This window comes from Plecotus auritus (genome assembly GCF_963455305.1).
Source record: "Plecotus auritus genome assembly, chromosome: 7".
NCBI lineage: Eukaryota > Metazoa > Chordata > Mammalia > Chiroptera > Vespertilionidae > Plecotus > Plecotus auritus.
In genome coordinates, this window is record NC_137774.1 from 39,519,937 (window position 1) to 39,539,912 (window position 19,976).

General features: G+C 39.5%; 1 pseudogene across 1 annotated transcript; it reads left to right on the forward strand.

The window, feature by feature from the left end:
* Positions 1 to 544: 544 nt before the first annotated feature.
* On the forward strand, positions 545 to 18,307 carry LOC308252566 (olfactory receptor 1A1-like; annotated as a pseudogene). Its single transcript has 2 exons — positions 545 to 866; positions 17,708 to 18,307. The product of its transcript is annotated as an olfactory receptor 1A1-like (transcript).
* The last annotated feature ends 1,669 nt before the right edge of the window (positions 18,308 to 19,976 follow it).

The following is a 19,976-nucleotide window of genomic DNA, read 5'->3' on the forward strand; positions in this document are numbered from 1 at the left end:
GGAACAATTTCTAATTGTCCAGGATCCTCTTTGTATGACACACATTGTACTGAAGTGCTTCCTTCAAATACTCCCAAATGCTATCCTTTTCTTAGCACGCATAGCAAAATTAGTGTGTGAATGTTGTTTTGCTGCTGAGAGCAAACACTATGTCACTTTTGTTCAAAAAATGGATAAAACAAAATGTACTTTTCACATGTTCATGATTTTTCTATGAGACATAACCAAGAAGCAAGCACATCCAATATGATTTGAATATCTGTTAAACGATTAAATTCAATGTGCTTGAGAGATGGTATTGCGATTGGGGGGGGGGGGCGGTGGTCACCGTTGATCCACATGGCTAACTTCTTAGACATAAATGTCAATGGCTATCTGACAATTAGTCCAACTGATGAAGAGGAATTTTTTCCCCAAGAATTGGTGGTTATCTCTGGATGTAGTATACCCAAGCATAAATACAGGTAATCAAAGGTGGTGAGTAAAAAAGTTATTATAACAGTAAAATAATTCTGATTCTTCTCCCTTTCTTAATAAAAGAGACATGAGGGAAGGTAATCAATCCTTTACCCTGGATTTTATCCTCCTGGGAGTTAGCAGTCAGCAGGAACAGGAAGATTTCTTCTTCATCCTCTTCCTGCTCATTTTCCCCATCACACTGATTGGAAACCTGCTCATCATCTTGGCCATTTGCTCCGACATTCGCCTTCACCACCCGATGTATTTTCTCCTTGCTAACCTCTCCTTTGTTGACATCTTCTTCTCCTGTGTAACCATCCCAAAGATGCTAGCCAACCATCTCTTGAGCACCAAAACCATCTCCTTTGGGGGATGCCTGACACAGATGTATTTCATGATTGCTTTGGGTAACACAGATAGCTATATCCTGGCTGCAATGGCATATGATCGTGCTGCGGCCATCAGCCGGCCACTTCATTACACAAATATTATGAGCTCACGAACTTGTGTCCTGCTAGTTGTTGGGTCTTGGGTGGTTGGAAACACTAATGCCCTCCCCCATACTCTGCTCACAGCTGGTCTGTCCTTCTGTGGGAACCAGGAAGTGGCCAACTTCTACTGTGACATTACCCCTTTGCTCAAGCTGTCCTGCTCTGACATCTACTTTAATGTGAAGATGATGTACCTCGGGGTTGGTGTTTTCTCTGTGCCATTGCTATGTATCATCATCTCCTATGTTCGGGTCTTTTCCACAGTCTTACATGTTCCATCTATGAAGGGTGAGCGCAAAGCCTTCTCCACCTGTGGTTCCCACCTCACAGTTGTTTCTTTGTATTATGGGACAGTCATGGGCATGTATTTCCGCCCTCTGACTAGCTACAGTCTAAATGATGCTGTGATAACTGTGATGTACATGGCAGTGACTCCAATGTTAAATCCTTTCATCTACAGTCTGAGAAATCAGAACATGAAGGCTGCCCTGGGGAAACTCGTCAGCAAGAGAATCTCCATGTAACCAATGTGAGGTCGTATTGGAGACTGTAGTCACCATTAGCAGGCACCTGGAAATCAATCTCCAATGTCTCCCCCTCTAAGAAACTGCCTTTCATCTTTCTAGTTAGAAATTCTTCTCTGCTGAGAGTATTGTGCTAAGTGAAATAAGCCACTCAGAGATAGACAAGTATCACATGATCTCACTTATATGTGGAATTTAATGAACAAAATAATTTGACAAACCAAATAGACCCAGAGACTTGGAAGCATGCAACAGACTGGGGATTCTCAGAGAGAAGGGGTGGGGGGAAGAGATCAGCCAAAGGCCTTATATGCATATATGCATAACCGATGGGCACAGACAACAGTGGGGTAAAGGCCTGGAGAGGGAAGGGAGTGGGTAGAAGGGGGTCAATGGGGGGTGGGAAGGAGGACATCTGTAATAATTTTGATAATAAAGATAAATTAGAAAAAAAGAACAAAGGGACAGAATACTAAAAGGGGGCTGGGAAGGGAATTCTCTGAAATCTTGTAACAATTTATGATACATCTTATTGAATTTATCACTTTGTACACATTATTGTCCCTTGGCAGTTTTGCAGCACAAAATACTGGGTTCATGCCTCAGCTATGGCTCCATGTAAGTAAAGTTGAGAAAAGACTGAGGCTAAGTGTCTCTATTTACATATTAAGAATACTAATTATCTGCCTCACCACCTTCATAAGGTCACAATAGTTCATGCTGAAGGGTATAAATCATTATTCAATTGTTATTTTGATTGGACTATTATGTTCTCACCTCTACTATGCTTAAACACCACTTAACATGAGCTGTCTTAACATATCTCTTTACTTTTATAATCTTGGTCAAATAAGTGCATCCAATGAATATTGGTAGAAAACAGAATGAATGTATGAAAATATTAGTCTTGGAAATGTAATATGACAATGATTATACATAATTACACTGGACCTTAGCTATCCATTATATATCTGGCATCTCCGTTAAGATCCATTCTGGAAAGACAAATGACACTAGATATGTTTAAACCAAGAATACTGAACACAGGGAATTACATACATAGGTGTGTCCTGAAAAGGAATAAAGGTGGGAAAAGAAAGAAGCTGAAGTGACCCAGAGATGTAAACTGAAGAAAAAAGTTACACCCTCTTGATTGGGTAACAAAAAAGCAAAAGTTGGTATTTCTACAACATAGGAGCTAAGAAAGGGCTGACCACATGGCTGATGCTCAGATCTCTGACGAGAGTGTCAAATAACTGGCATTGGTCTTCATTTACTGATGTTACCCACAATTTCATTCCTGGGGAGTCTGAGTTCTCAATAGTGTTGCTTCGGTGGGTGGGTTTTTTTAAATTGTTTTGATAACCTGTTAATCTTTGCTATTGAGTGAGGAAATGATATATTCACTCTAGACATAGTTTCAGACATAGTCTTCCTTGCCCCTCATTGTGTAGCAACAACACAATGTCCGTGATCATTAGAATCTACAACTCTAACTTCTTTTTTCCTGAATGGACCACAGAGGCATGCTACAATTTGGTTAAATAATAGCAACATAATATTAACATGGTCTGAATTTTTGTGTCCTCCCAACTCAATTCATATGGTCAAATCTTCATGACCAATGTGATGGTATTAGGAGGTGGGGCCTCACAAACAAGACTAGTGCTCTTATAAAAGAGATCCTACAGAGGTCTCTCCCTGCGTCTGCCAAGAGAGGACACAGGAACCAAGAAGCCTGCACCATGATTCTGGATTTCTCAAGCCTCCAGAACCGTGAAAAATAAATTTCTGTTGTTCATAAGCTACCTAGTCTGTGGTATTTTTTTTTTTTCAAATTTTATTAAGGTATTATATGTGTACATATCTTACCATTGCCCCTCACCCCCACCCCAATCCCATACATGCCCTCACCCCCCAATGTTTTGTATCCGTTGCTTACTCTTATATACATGCATATAAGTCCTTCAGTTGATCTCTTATTTCCCCCACCTCTCCCTAACCTTACCACTGTAATTTGACAGTCTGTTTGATGCTTTACTGCCTCTGTAACTATCTTTTTGTTCATCAGTTTATAATGTTTTTCATTATCCCCAAATGAGTGGGATCATGTGGTATTTTTCTTTCATTGACTGGCTTATTTCACTTAGCATAATGTTCTCTAATTCCATCCAAGTGCCTACAAATGGTAGTAATTCCTTCTTTTTTACGGCAGCATAGTATTCCATTGTATAGATGTACCATAGTTTTCTGATCCAGTCATCTGCTGATGGGCACCTAGGCTGTTTCCAAATCTTAGCTATTGTAAATTGTGCTGCTATGAACATAGGGGTGCATATATCCTTTCTGATTGGTGTTTCTGGTTTCTTAGGATATATTCCTAGGAGTGGGATTACTGGGTCAAATGGGAGTTCCATTTTCAGTTTTTTGAGGAAACTCCATACTGTTCTCCACAGTGGCTGCACCAGTCTGCATTCCCACCAGCAGTGCACGAGGGTTCCTTTTTCTCCGCATCCTCGCCAACACTTGTCGTTTGTTGATTTGTTGATGATTGCCATTCTGACAGGTGTGAGATGGTATCGCATTGTTGTTTTGATTTGCATCTCTCAGATAATTAGTGACTTTGAGCATGTTTTCATGTGTCTCTTGGCCTTCCTTCTGTCTTCTTTCGAAAAGATTCTATTTAGGTCCGTTGTCCATTTTTTTTATTGGATCCTTTATCTTCCTTTTATTAAGTTGTATAAGCTGCCTGTAGATGTTGGAAATTAAACCTTTATCAGTGATACCATTTGCAAATATGTTCTCCCATACAGTGGTCTTTCTTGTTGTTTTGTTGATGGTTTCTTTTGCTGTGCAAAAGCTTTTTATTTTGATGTAGTCCCATTTGTTTATTTTCTGTTTGGCTTCCATTGCCCTAGGGGCAGTATCACTGAAAAAGTTCTTTTGGCATATGTCTGAGATTTTGCTGCCTGTGGATTCCTCTAGTATTTTTATGGTTTCCCGTCTTATATTTAAGTCCTGTACCCATTTTGAGTTTATTTTTGTGTATGGTGTAAGTTGGTGATCTAGTTTCATTTTTTTGCATGTATCTGTCCAATTTTCCCAACACCATTTATTAAAGAGACTGTCTTGACTCCATTGTATGCTCATGCCTCCTTTGTCAAATATTAAATGCGCATATTGGTTTGGGTCGATATCTGGATTCTCTATTCTGTTCCATTGATCTATATGTCTGTTCTTGTGCCAGTACCAGGCTGTTTTGAGGACAGTGGCTTTGTAATACAGCTTGAAATCTGGTATTGAGATCCCTCCTACTTTATTCTTCTTTCTCAGGATTGCTGTGGCTATTCGGGGTCTTTTTTTATTCCAGATGAATTTTTGGAGAGTTCTTTCTAGGTCTGTGAAATACGCCGTTGGTATTTTAATGGGGAGTGCATTGAATCTATAGATTGCTTTGGGTAGTATGGACATTTTAATGATGTTGATTCTACCAATCCATGAACATGGTATGTTCTTCCATCTGTTTACATCTTCCTCTATCTCTTTTTTCAGGGTCCTGTAGTTTTCCGCATATAGGTCTTTTACCTCCTTGGTTAGGTTTATTCCTAAGTATCTTAATTTTTTTGGTGCAATGGAAAATGGGATTGCTTTTTTAGTCTCTCTTTCTGTAAGTTCATTGTTGGTGTATAGAAATGCCATAGATTTCTTGGCATTAATTTTGTATCCTGCTACATTGCCGAATTCATTTATTAAGTCTGTTAGTTTTTTTATGGAGTCTTTCGGGTTTTTTATGTACAATATCATGTCATCTGCAAATAAGGACAGCTTTACTTCTTCTTTTCCAATTTGGATGCCTTTTATTTCTTCTTCTTGTCTAATTGCAGTGGCTAATACTTCCAGTACTATGTCAAACAGGAGTGGTGAGAGTGGGCATCCCTGTCTTGTTCCTGTTCTTAGGGGAAATGGTTTTAGTTTTTGCCCATTGAGTATGATGTTAGCTGTGGGTTTATCATATATAGCTTTTATTATGTTGAGGTATGATCCTTCTATTCCCACCTTGTTGAGAGTTTTTATCAAGAAAGGGTGTTGGATTTTGTCAAATGCTTTTTCTGCATCAATTGATATGACTATGTGATTTTTATCTCTCAATTTGTTTATGTGATGTATCACATTTATTGATTTGCGGATATTGAACCATCCTTGCATTCCTGGGATAAATCCTACTTGGTCATGGTGTATGATCTTTCTGATGTACTGCTGGATCCTATTTGCTAGAATTTTATTGAGGATTTTGGCATCTACATTCATGAGGGATATTGGCCTGTAATTCTCCTTCATTGTGTTGTCTTTATCTGGTTTTGGTATTAGGGTGATGCTGGCTTCATAGAAGGAGCTTGGAAGTGTTCCTTCCTCTTGAATTTTTTGGAATAGTCTGAGGAGGATAGGTTTTAGTTCTTCCTTGAATGTTTGGTAGAACTCTCCTGTGAAGCCGTCTGGCCCCGGGCTTTTGTTTGCCGGAAGCTCTTTGATGACTGCTTCAATTTCTTCCATAGTTACTGGCATGTTGAGCTGTTTAGATTCTTCCTGATTGAGTTTTGGAAGGTTATATTTTTCTAGGAATATGTCCATTTCCTCCAGGTTGTCCAGTTTGTTGGAATAGAGTTGTTCGTAGTATTTTTTAACAATCCTTTGTATTTCAGCGGGATCTGTTGTTATTTCACCTCTTTCATTTCTGATCTTGTTTATTTGGGTCCTCTCTCTTTGCTTCTTGGTGAGCCTGGCTAGAGGTTCATCAATCTTGTTTATCCTTTCAAAGAACAAGCTCTTGGTCTTGTTGATCTTTTGAATTGTTTCTTTGGTCTCTATGTCGTTTATCTGTGCTCTGATCTTTATTATTTCCTTCCTTCTGCTTACACTGGGCTTTTCTTGTTGCTCTTTTTCTAACTCTTTGAGTTGTTGGGTTAGGTAATTTATTACCCCTGTTTCTTGTTTTTTGCAGTAGGCTTGTAGAGCTATGAACTTCCCTCTCAAGACTGCTTTCGCTGTGTCCCATAGATTTTGGATTGTAGTGTTTTCATTGTCATTTGTTGTCATGATGTTTTTTATTTCTTCTTTGATCTCTCTGGTAACCCAGTCATGGTTTAATAGCATGCTGTTTAGTCTCCATGTGTTTGATTTCTTTGGGTTGTTTTTATTGTAGTTGATTTCCAGTTTTATGCCACTGTGGTCTGAGAAGATGCTTGATATGATTTCTATCTTCTTGAATTTGAAGAGACTTTGCCTGTGTCCCAACATATGGTCTATCTTTGAAAATGACCCATGTGCACTTGAGAAGAATGTATATTCTGTGGCTTTGGGGTGAAATGTTCTGAAGATGACAATTAATTCCATCTGGTCTAGTGAGTCATTTAGGATTGATGTTTCTTTGCTGATGTTTTGTTTAGAGGATTTGTCTAATGGTGATAGTGGGGTATTAAAGTCTCCTACTATGATTGTATTGCTGTCAATCTCTCCCTTGATATCCTCCAGGAGTTTTTTTATGTATTTGGGTGCTCCTGTATTGGGTGCATATATGTTTACCAGAGTTATTTCTTCTTGTTGGATTGCTCCCTTTAGTATTATGAAATGGCCTTCCTTATCTCTTGTTATGTCCTTCAGTTTGAGATCTAATTTGTCAGAAATAAGTATTGCTACCCCAGCTTTTTTTTCAGTTCCATTTGCCTGGAAAACCTTTTTCCATCCCTTCACCCTCAGTCTGTGTGCGTCTTTTTTTCTGAGGTGGGTTTCTTGTAGACAGCAGATATATGGGTCGTGTTTTCTTATCCAATCTGTTACCCTATGTCTTTTGATTGGGGCATTTAATCCATTTACATTTAAAGTTATTATTGATAGGTACTTATTTGTCGCCATTCCTATTCTTTACCCCTGTGTTACTTCTTCACTTCCTATTTCTTTTTTTTTACAGCAGACCCTTTAGCATTTCTTGCATTGCTGGTTTGGTGGTAATAAATTCCCTTAGTCCTTTTTTGTCTGTGAAGCTCCTGATTTCACCTTCAATTTTGATTGACAGCCTTGCTGGGTACAGTATTCTTGGATTCAGCCCCTTCCTTTGCATGACTTTGTATATTTCATTCCATTCCCTTCTGGCCTGATGAGTTTCTGTTGAGAAATCAGTTGCTAGTCTGATGGGGGTTCCTTTGTATGTAACTTTCTGTCTCTCTCTTGCTGCTTTTAAGATTCTTACTTTGTCGTTGTTGTTTGCCAATTTAATTATAATGTGCCTTGGCGTCGGTCTTTTGGGGTTCATTTTGCTTGGGACTCTGTGAGCTTCTTGGATTTGTGTGTGTTTTTTCTTCCCTATATCTGGGAAATTTTCTGTCATTATTTCTTCAAAGAGGTTTTCTATTCCTTGCTCAGCTTCCTTTCCTTCTGGAACCCCTATTATGCGGATGTTGTTTTGTTTCGTGTTGTCCCAAAGTTCCCTTAGACTCTCCTCCTGGCTTTTAATTTTTTTTTCTAGAAGTTGCTTTTCTTGGGTATTTTTTTCCATCTTGTCTTCTAGCTCACTGATGCGGTCCTCTGCTTCTTCTAGTCTACTCTTGATGCTTTCTATTGAGTTCTTTACAGCAGCGATGTCATTTTTCATTTCTTCTTGGTTCTTCTTCATTTCCTCTTGGTTCTTGCTCATATTGTCGAATTTGTCTTCCATTCTTTTCAGCCACCTTATGACCATTTCTCTGAATTCTTTTTCTGGAAGGTTGCTTGCCTCCATTTCGTTTACTTCCTTTTCTGGTGATTCCTGCTTTTCTTTCATATGCGGGCTGCCTCTTTGTCTCCCCATGGTCTCTCTTCTCTGGGTGTCTGGTTATGTAGTTCTCTCTCTCCTTATCCCAGGCGAAATCTGACCTTTCCGTGGTGGAGTGTAGAGCTCCTCTGAACCCGTGTGCTTGCGCCAGTTGGGGAGCGTTGTTCTGGGGCTCGCAGCTGTTCCTGGGGTGCCGCAGTTGTGGATTCTCAGGCTTCAGATAAGCTCCACTTTCCGGATCAAGATGGCGCAGACTCCGCGTCCAACCCCGCAGCTCCGGGAGGGGACCCAGCCGCAGTTGGTGCTGCCAGGTCAGGGGAACCCCGCTCAGCAGTCCCCCACCTCCTTCTGGAATTCAGCTGTCTCCCAACCGGCCAACAAACACTCCTTGTGCGACCCTCAGCTGTTCCTTCTTTCTGCTCCGGGACAAGGCTCGGAACACGTCTGTCTATTCCGCCGCCATTATTCCCTCCTGTGGTATTTTTTTTATATAAGCCCAAATAGACTAAGGCGGTTCCTGAATTCTTCCCTGAACATTATTAACTGTTTTTCTGAAATGTCAATTCTGCCTAAAAAGCCAGTTAAAATTAATTTTATGTTCCTTATTCACTTCTTTCTGCTGTTTCTATATGAATTTCATTTTCATCTAAATTTTTTCTTTTGTTTGTACTCTCTTATTTTAAATGTCTTAAGAATATGGAAAAAATGTGTTTACAAATGTCTCCATTTTCCCCCATGGGCCCCTCCCCAGTCACTCCCACCCCCCAGGACAAGACCCCACCGCCCCATTGTTCAAGAACATTGCATGCATATAAGTCCTTTGGTTGATCTCTTCCCCGCCAACTCACACTCCCCTACCTTCTCTCTGAGGTTTGACAGTCTGTTCAGTGTTCCTCTGTCTCTGGATCTATTTTTGTTCATCAGTTTATGTTGTTCATTATATTCCACAAATGAGTGAGATCATGTGATATTTATTTTTCCCCAACTGGCTTATTTTGCTTAGCATAATGCTCTCCAGGTCCATCCATGCTGCTGCAAATGGTAAAAGTTCCTTCTTTTTTACAGCAGCGGAGTATTCCATTGCGTAGATGACCACAGTTTTCTAATCCACTCATCTGCTGATGGGCACTTAGGCTGTTTCCAAATCTTAGCTATGGTGAATTTTGCTGCTATGAACATAGGGGTGCATATATCCTTTCTGGTTGGTGTTTCTGATTTCTTGAGGAAAATTTTTTTTTTAAAAAATTCTGTTTTCTTCTTTAATTGCTTTCAAATATAGGTTTTTCTTCCAAGTGCTTAAGGTGTTGCTCCTCTTCTCTTACTCTGCAAATAGATTTCATAGATCATCCTTCTTTAAGTGTCTTTATATTAGAAGAAATTTAACAAAGCCTGGAATTTTCTAACAATTCAATTTAGCCTCTCTCACCATACACAGCATTTTTCCCTTTAGGACATGGAAGGTCAGAGATTTCTTTCATAAGCTAATGAAAGATGTAGTCACTCACTATACATGGAAATATTTGCAATGTTTAGGTTTAAAACATCATTTTGTTCATAGTTCTCTTTGATGTCATTCCACAATTCCTTGACCCTAATGGTACCCAGAAAATGAAACATGGAAGGGAGTGGTCAGAGATTCCGAGCAGAACATAAAGAGCAAAATGTGATCGCTAGGAAGAAAATATTCTCATGAGATGTCACTTTACCCATGTCGGAGGAGCCCATGCCCTGACCCCTGCAGCATGATCTTAACACAGGAGCGAACTGGCGGTGCAACTTGAAAGACGTCTAAAGGAAAATGTAATTCAACAAGTATTTCAACATCTGAAGAAGATTTTGGAGCTTTGTTCAACCATTACATGACTCAGAGTAAAATTGGCAGTTAATAGGCATATTATCTATAATAATAAAAACATAATATGCTAATTAGACCAGACAGCCGAATGACCTTCCGGACATCTTTCCAGACGAAGCCGTTGTGGCGGGGGCAAGGCAGAGGTGGTTACCGGTGATCAGGCAGGCAGGCAGGCAGGCAAGCAGTTAGGGGAGATCAGGCAGGCAGGCAGACTGGTTAGGAGCAATCAGGCAGACAGGCAGGTGAGCAGTTAGGAGCCAGAGGTCCCAGATTGTGAGAGGGATGTCCTATCAAGCTTAAACTGGAAGTCGGACATCCCCCAAGGGGTCCCAGATTGTGAGAGGATGCAGGCCAAGCTGAGGCCAACCCCCACAGCCTCCCTCCCCTGCTCCCATGCAAGAATTTTGTACACTGGGCCTATAGCAGGTAATAAAGAAGCAGTAAAATAGTTATACTTTTCTGTTATTCTAAGTGCTAACTATGTACCAGGCTCTGGTTTCAGAACTTTTCATATATTAATTCATTTGATCCTCAGAACAACTTTATGACGATGTTGTTGCTGCCATGCAGTTGTTATTCCCATTATAAAGATGAGTGAGCACATACTTTCCAAACTCAGTTAGAGCCAGTAAGCTGCAAAGCCTGGACTGAAACCCAGCCAGCACTCACAATCTTTACCATGGTCCTCTACAGAGGAGGGGCTAAGTCACAGCACAGTGAGCATCAATCAGGGCTGTCATAAAGGTGATATATACACAAAGCAAGCTAGATAACATCTAGGCCCTTGGCATCTCCACAAATCTAAAAAATTTGGAGTCCTGCTATCAAAATATTAGAAAAAAGAAAGTTTACTAGTAAATAGGTCTCTTACCCATAACACTTCTCAAGACAAATCCTAGACAAAGGTGGAATACAATTCTTCTTTGCACATTTAATACCAGAAAGGCTTGAAATAAAGACCAGGAGCTCAGTCGTACCACAATCCTTGTATCCCAAGAGATGGTTCCAAGTGTGTCCTGAACAGCAGAGGACAGGGGCCCATATTCCAACAAAGAGGTTAGAATTGGGCAGCCTAGTGCTTGGACCCTGGAGACATACTATCTCAAAAATTCCATTGCCCCTTCTTCCTTCTAGAAGAACTCTGGGAAAGATTACTCTTGAGAGCATGATGTCCCCTCAGGCACAGCTGCAGGAGTGTCTAATGGGTCTCAACAATTACTCTAACTATGGCTTGAATGAACATGGGAGACCTGTTTCAAGAGACTTTATAACCTGGTGCATAAGTCACAGTTTTCTCTGTCCTATGAGCCTTCCTGCTGCCTAGAGGAGGAAAGTCATCTTCCGGCTCCATCCAGGACAGCTGTGGCCACCCCTTCTGCTCCATGGTCAGAAAACCTGGGGCTCCCCTTCTAAACCATCCAAGCCTTATCTCTTCTGCCTCAGGGACAGAGGACTCCTGCTCCACACCCGGCCTCCAAAAAGGAATGATAACAGGTGTTGGAACAGCTGGCTGTAAACTTCCCATTTGTGAGAGAGGAGTGAAGGCCACAGGGCCAGGGCCCTTTGTGAGAGCATCTGAGCTACTCCCTAGGTAGGGCCTGTGGACATCAGAGAACAGATTCTCTATGACAGTGACATCAAAGGATAGGTAGCCAGCAACTGCACTACATATATCGTCCCCCTTGGACCCTTACAACACCTACAAGAGGTGAGTAGAATTGTCTTGTCTTTTTATTTTAATAAGATGAACAAATTGGTGAATTGAATTGCCTGAAGTCACACAGAGAAGGACTGGCAAAACTAAGACCCACACTTTGGCTCCAGAACCGAAGGTCTCAAGAAAGACTAAGAAAGAGAGAGAGAAAGAGAGAGAGAGGAACCCTTCTAATCTGAAAATGGTTATTTTGGGGCCTCATTCATAAAAACAGGATGAGGAAGGGGTAGTTTGTTTGTTTGTTTTAACCTTTTTGATTTATCCTTTTTTTGATCATTGTTTATATTTACCAGCACTGTGTTGTTCCGTGTTTAAAGCTCACTGCTACCATTTAATTTTTAACATTTTAGTGTCCGTTTGAATTCTGCAACCAGCAGACATCTGCACAGCACAACATTGCTATCAACGTTTTGCTTGTTTCATCTTATCCAATAATTTAGAAGTGTAAAATTTTGTACCATATTTTTTGTCCCAAAACACTTATAACTCTATGTATTAATAATTTTCTAACCCAATCTTTCTCTTGGATCCCCTTTTATTTCAAAAAAAGGAAGACATAGGAAGGGGTAGTTCTGATTTGGGTACTTCAGTCCTGAGCTCTCCGCCTCCTGAAGGAATAGTGTGTGTGTGTGTGTGTGTGTGTGTGTGTGTGTTTCTGTTACCCATGATGCCAAGGGGAAGTATTTGGCCTCTGTGTTCCTGAAAACCTATCCTCAGCACTGTCACACTCAGAGCACAAATACTTTCCAGGAAAAATGATTTCAGTGACTCACCACTACCTGGAACTTTGGTTCATTCCAGTGAACTCAGGACTCTCACTCTGTCTCTGGCATTCATGCTGATGCTTCTCCTGACTCCTCTCCCTGTAGGCATATGGTCCTTCCACCTCTCTCCTCAGTCTTTCAGCAGAAATCACCTCTCCCATGATGACACTGCAGAACATGAAGTCCCTGTGCTCAGAAACTTCTCTTCTCTGTTTCCCTGTGTGTTTAGTTCTCATATTGATTATACCAACCACTTCTTATATGGTGCAGCTTTTTATTACATTTATTAACGCTCTTTTTAATCAACCTATGATCATCATTGCACCAGATTGTCATTCAAATGTTGACTTACTCATCAGTCATCTTATATTGCCAAAATATCTAAGTTTGTATTAAACAAACGGTTGCATATTTCTATTACCAAAAAAGTATAGTTCAATTTACATCCACTAACCTAATTTTCAGTATGCAAGGAATCCAGTCCATACTAAAAATTCCCCACAGTATAACCACAAACTTATTTTCTAGGCTGATTTCCCACTGTGCGTGTCTTCTCCATTATTCTTAAGTTTTGTTTTCATTTCACATTTTTCTTTTGTTTATTGGCTGTACTCTTTTCCTCTCCTGACTTGTCTATTCTAACCTTTTGCCCATTATTTCCTACTGCATTTTTGGTCCCCTTCTTTTTTTAAAATATATTTTATTAATCTTTTACAGAGAGAAAGGGAGAGGGATAGAGAGTTAGAAACATCGATGAGAAACATCAATCAGCTGCCTCCTGCACACTCCCCACTGGGTATGTGCCCGCAACCAAGGTACATGCCTTTGACCAGAATCAAACCTGGGACCCTTGAGGCCACAGGCTGACACTCTATCCACTGAGCCAAACCAGTTAGGGCTTTGGTCCCCTTCTTATCAGTGTGTGAGACTCATATGTATTCTGAATACTAGTGCTTCATTGATTATGTGTATAGCAGACACCTCTTTCCAGGCCAAGACTTATCGTTCCCCTTTCTTTATAGTGTCTTTTACCATATAAAAGTTTTTAATTTCATTTAAAGTAGTCAATGTGTAAGAATTTTTTCTTACATTTTGTGTGCTTTGTGCTGGTTTAATAAATTAATTACATTTCTTGTATCATAAACATATTGTCCTCTAAAATTATTTCAGTGTAATTGAGATATAATTGATATATAACATTGTATAAGTGTGAGGAGAACAATGTCTTGATTTGATATGCTTACATGTTCCTCTACATTTTTTGAAGTTTTGCTTTTCACAATTGATCCTTTAAGGATTATTTTTCATAGATAGGTATCCCATTGTTCCAACACTCTTTACTTCATGGTCAGTCCCTCCTTTCCCTGCCCATTTCTAACCCAAGCCATGTCATATGCCCTCTGCTAATAAATGCTTGATCTGCGTCTGACTCTATCATCTGTTAATAGGTCTATTTTTCATTCCCGACATCAGCACTACTCCACTGTTTGAATTTCCATAGCAAACCATCTTGAATCCTAATGGGATCATTACTCCCTCCTTATTCTAACCTGTCTTAGCTCTTTATGGCTCCTCATTCTTCTGCATGCTAAATTTCATGTTTAAAAGAAACCACTAATATTTTGATTGAGATTGCATCCAATTCATAGATTAATTGGAAGAGAACTGACAATTTTACCACATTGAGTCTTGCCATTAACATTGCTTATCTCTTTATTTTTTTATGTATTCCTTTATATTTTTTTTTTGTCCTTCAGTAAAATTTTGTAATTTTTGAAACCTGTTGGACCGCTTGTGTTCGAATGATTTCTAAATTCCTTAGTATTTTCTATTGCTGTTGTGAGGAGTCTTTATAAAAATTGTATTTTCTGATTTATTATTATTTAAGTATATGAACAGTGTTGATTGTTTCTAATATTGGTCTATATGAAACAAACTTGCTGATATCTCTAGAGATTCTCTTGGGAATTCTCTCCCCCCACCACTCTTTTCTTCCACCCTACTCCCTACTAGGCTCTCCCACACACACCAACATCTGTCAGCCTGCTCTCTATCTATGAGTCTTTTATTATTTTGCTTGTTAGTTTATTTTGTTCATTAGATTCCACATATTAATGCAATCATATGATACTTGTCTTCCTTGGGAATTATTGACTTATATAGAGATTATTTTGGGTTTTCTTTGTGGACAATCATATTTTCTGTGAATTTTGTTCTTTTGTACTTTCCTTTCCAATTCTGACATAGCAAAAAAAAAAAAAAAATTCTAGTGTTATTTTACAAATAGGGCAGGACTTGTATGTTTTACACAGAGGACTCAAATTAGCTCACTACTTCATGTAGATCTGTGGGCACATCTCCTGTACCAAAGAGACATTACAAGCCAGACCCCTGCCTTTAGGGCCTTGTTAATAGTTGGAAACCTCAACGGGCCATAACACAATCAGCTCTGGCTTGCTGAGCATTCTTTTTGTTTCTCATACCTACGTATTCACATTTCTTTCTTTCAGATTTGTTTATATGTATATTTCATTATTTTTTAAATTTATTTATAATTTCTATGTACTTTACTTGGAATGGGCTCTGTCCACATCAGCTTACTTTGCCATATTGCCAAGAATCACAGCACTAAAAACCTTATACTTGCACACCAAAGAAATTACCATGCTCTCTAGCCCTTTAGCTTTATTGAACCCTCTCAACCCTAAGATATTATGATTCTGTGCAAAGATAAGAAAAGGCATTTCAGGAAATAATTCCAAATTCTTTTAGGTTCAGAGATAGACAATCTGGAAATTTTAGGTTCATTATATTTGGGGAAAATATACTTAGATCTGTATCCCCTGTGCCCAACACATAAGTCACACATGTTGAGAATAATGTTTTAATTAATTACTGAGTAGAGTTCTTTTTGGAAAAATTAGTGAATTATTCAGGATATCCTGGGGAAAGGACATTAAATAGTACAATATAAAATAATAAAGGCTAAAGTTAAGAAATAGATCTCAAACTGTATAATTGTTTAAACAGAATGAAAGGTTATGTCCCTCCTATGCAACAGTCCCAGTGGGTATCTTTGGTGGTGGGTGGCTCTGGTATGTAGAGAACTGGAGACACAAGCTCATTTCACCATGTGACTCCACCATCCCATTTAGCTCCTTGGCCATTTTATCTAGCGTGCACAAGGGAAAAACAAGTATGGAGGAAGCCCAGAAATGGAATACAAGGATGAACTGGCAGTTGAAAACTCAGTCACATGGCCACACCTCAGTGCAAGGGAGCCTGGGAAATCTAGTCTACTTGTGCATCCCGGAAGAAGAGAACAACATGGGTTTGGATAAGGAGCTAGTAGGCTCTGCCATAGTTAGTATGCCTCAGAGTACAAGTGGATCAAAGAGGAGGGGATCTATAGTCAATAAGCTAAGGAAACATGACAGTATTTCAGGTAGAAAATGATGACTATCTAAGCTAAAGCTCTGAGACAGTAGCTAGAAAAGCTAAATTATGTTACAATTCTTTTAAATAATCAACAAGATCAGGTGTAAAAGTGAAGGATAACTGGGTGTGTGTGCCTGTGAGCAGCCCACATGTGGAGAACCAAAGAAATAAACCATGATTTAACTCTAGAAATGTTAAGTGCAATCTTATTGGTTCATAAAATGAACAATGTTTCACAATGAACTCTCTGGGGGTGATTAAACACACACACACTCACACACAAACACACACACACACACACACAAACACAGTATGGTTCCATGCCTGAAAAACAGCCTGCAAACTACTTAGGTTGGATGTGCAAAGTAGAGAGTTTGGACAGACATGATGGCAGAATGACTGAAGGTAAAAATATGGGAGAGAGACATCAAAGGGACAGATACAGATCTGAGAGTTTACTGTGCTGTCCACGAAGTGACTGTAGAATTGGATGAGACACCACAAGAAATAAAAAAGAAAAGAGAAGACCAAAGAGAAAAGCTTTGCAATGATCTATATTAGAGTTTTACAAAAAGGTAAAACGTATCAAAGGAGGTGGTGAAAGTCTTATTTGAAAATGGGAATCTTGGGGAGGAAATTCACTAGGCTTGTTTTTCCTAGATCGTAACTCTGTGGTCCTTGTGATTTATAATCTGTCAGTGTGAGTGCAGATACCTTTTACTCCTTGGGCCTGGGATCACTATGACTTTGGTCCGTGGAGCAATTCCTAATTTCCAGGCTGGTCCTTGTACTAACACACCTTTTGCACTGGTTTATTTAGCTAAAGACTCCAAAATGCTGCCATTTCCATATCATATTTAATAAAATTGCCACGTGATTCTGGCTTCTCCATTAAGTTAGAAGGTCCCTGAGAGCAGAGACTGTTTGCAGGTTGAATAAATAGATTAATAAGATTGCATTTTCACATATTTTTTATTTTTTCCGTAAGCCTAACAAAGTATCTAGTTCATGCAATATGAGAATCCAGTACTTGTTAATTGATTAAATACTATATGGTTGGGTAGTGGCACTGGGATGGGGGAGGTTGGGCAATTGTAATTCAAAAATTTCTCACTTCTTAGACATGAGTGTCCAGGCCTAACTGTCAATTAGTCCCACTGAGCAACAAGGATATTTTCCCAAAATGCTGGCTTTCTATGGATTTAGTAAACTCAGTTGCAGAGATGACTTATCATTGAGACAAAACGGGTGGATACGGAAGATCATTATACACAGTAACTTCACTAATAATTCTGGATTTCTCTCCCCAATCTTAATAAAAGAATAATGAGGGAAGTTATTCAATCCTCTACCCTAGATTTTATCCTCCTGCGAGTTAGCAATCAGCAGGAACAGGAAGATTTCTTCTTCATCCTCTTCCTGCTCATTTTCCCCATCACACTGATTGGAAACTGGGTCATCATCTTGGCCATTTGCTCTGACATTCGCCTTCACCACCCGATGTATTTTCTCCTTGCTAACCTCTCCTTTGTTGACATCTTCTTCTCCTGTGTAACCATCCCGAAGATGCTAGCCAACCATCTCTTGAGCACCAAATCCATCTCCTTTGGGGGATGCCTGACACAGATGTGTTTCATGATTGCTTTGGGTAACACAGATAGCTATATCCTGGCTGCAATGGCATATGATCGTGCTGTGGCCATCAGCCCGCCACTTCATTACACAACGATTATGAGCCCACAAACTTGTGTCCTGCTAGTTGTTGGGTCTTGGGTGGTTGGAAACACTAATGCCCTCCCCCATACTCTGCTCACAGCTGGCCTGTCCTTCTGTGGCAACCAGGAAGTGGCCAACTTCTACTGTGACATTACCCCTTTGCTCAAGCTGTCCTGCTCTGACATCCACTTTAACATGAAGATGATGTACCTCGGGGTTGGTGATTTCTCTGTGCCATTGCTATGCATCATCATCTCCTATGTTCGGGTCTTTTCCACAGTCTTAACATGTTCCATCCACCAAGGGTGTGCGCAAAGCCTTCTCCACCTGTGGTTCCCACCTCACAGTTGTTTCTTTGTATTATGGGACAGTCATGGGCATGTATTTCCGCCCTCTGACTAGCTACAGTCTAAATGATGCTGTGATAACTGTGATGTACATGGCAGTGACTCCAATGTTAAATCCTTTCATCTACAGTCTGAGAAATCAGGACATGAAGGCTGCCCTGGGGAAACTCGTCAGCAAGAGAATCTCCATGTAACCAATGTGAGGTCATGTTGGAGACTGTAGTCACCAATTAAAATGCATGTGGCAACCCATCCCCAATGTCCTCACCCTTCAAGAAGCAACCTTTGCCCTTTCCAGCCGAAAATTATTCTTCTCCAATATTTGTAACAATTTATGATTCCTCTTATTGACATTGTCGCTTTGAACACACTATTATCCTTTGGCAGAGTTGCAGCACAGGAATATTGGGTTCATTTCCAGCTACTGTCTTGTCTCTCAGAGTAAAGTGGAAAAGGCATGAAGCTCAGCTTCCACATCCACATTTAGTAACATCTGCCTGCCACTCTCACAGGATGTGAGTATAGTGTCGTTCTTTATTTGAAGGATATAAACCATTCATCAAATGGCCAAATTTTATTGCACTATTATGTTTATCCATCTCCGCTCTGCTTACCGCCTTCTGAGAGCAAGTCTTAACACATCACTCTACCTTTCAAAATCTTGGTCATAGAAACTATATCCAATAATTCTCGGTGGATAGTGGGATGAATAAATGAAAAATATCAGCCCCTGAAATGTAATGTGCCAATGATCAGGCATAATCATCCTAGAATGTTACTCACCCATCCAGGAAATATTTAAATACACTGACCTGGGGAAGCATTCTTGTTCTTGCTGTATTGTAAAGCAAACTAGGCTATTTCTAAAGAGCAGACGACTCTCCCTCAAATGACATTCATCAACAGTAATTGTATTCTAAACTAATAAATACTCTAATTCAATTCATATAATAAAGTATTGATTTAATTACTTATAAAATTAAATAAAGCTACACTGAAAAAAAAATCGGGGTGCCAAATAAGTGAAGTATTGAGGATTAAGTGGCCTTGCTTCTTTAGAATGGCCCAGCAAAGATGAAATTTTATTCTGGGTGGCCAGCCCTGGTTATGTAGGTGATAGTCCCCAAACAGAGGTAGTTAACCCAGCAGGTCACTAAGTAACCACTAATGAATTTCACTACCTATGATTTGATTCTGTTCATGAGAAAATTTTTTCTCAAAATATGAATAAGATATTAATGATTGTCCTTAAATATCATATTTCCAAACAGGACAACATTTTGAAGAGGTAGACTGACATGTCTTAGAACAGTATGCAATTTGTTTTAGTATCTACTATTTTAAACTGCCAGTAAAAATAGAAAATTATCTCTTGTATCTAATTCACAATGCCAAGAATTGTCCATGAATGTTAGAAGATGGTGTTATTGATCTTCTAATGCTTTCTACGCCTCTAAAATACCAAGGATGAGAACTAGACCAATTATTTTTTTTAACTAGAAAGAATTTGATTACAAATGCATATGAATCTGTGTGAATGAATGACCAAATTCAAGAGGGGAGAGTTAGAAGTATGCAGCAGAAGCTACAATGTAGTTAGATGTAAGTTATTACTAAAGACCTAACTTTCAGATTGCATGGTGGACCTAGGGGTATTTGTGACATTATTCAGATAGATGAATAGATAAGTAGACAGATGATAGATGGTAGATAGATACATAGATACATAGATGATAGATACATAGATGATAGATGACAACAGCTCTACATGAAGCAATGATGAGATTTTGTCTTGAAGTAAGATTGGATAGAGAGAAGTAAGGGAGCAGAAAAGGGTGGTGACATCAGGAGTTTAATTAGGCA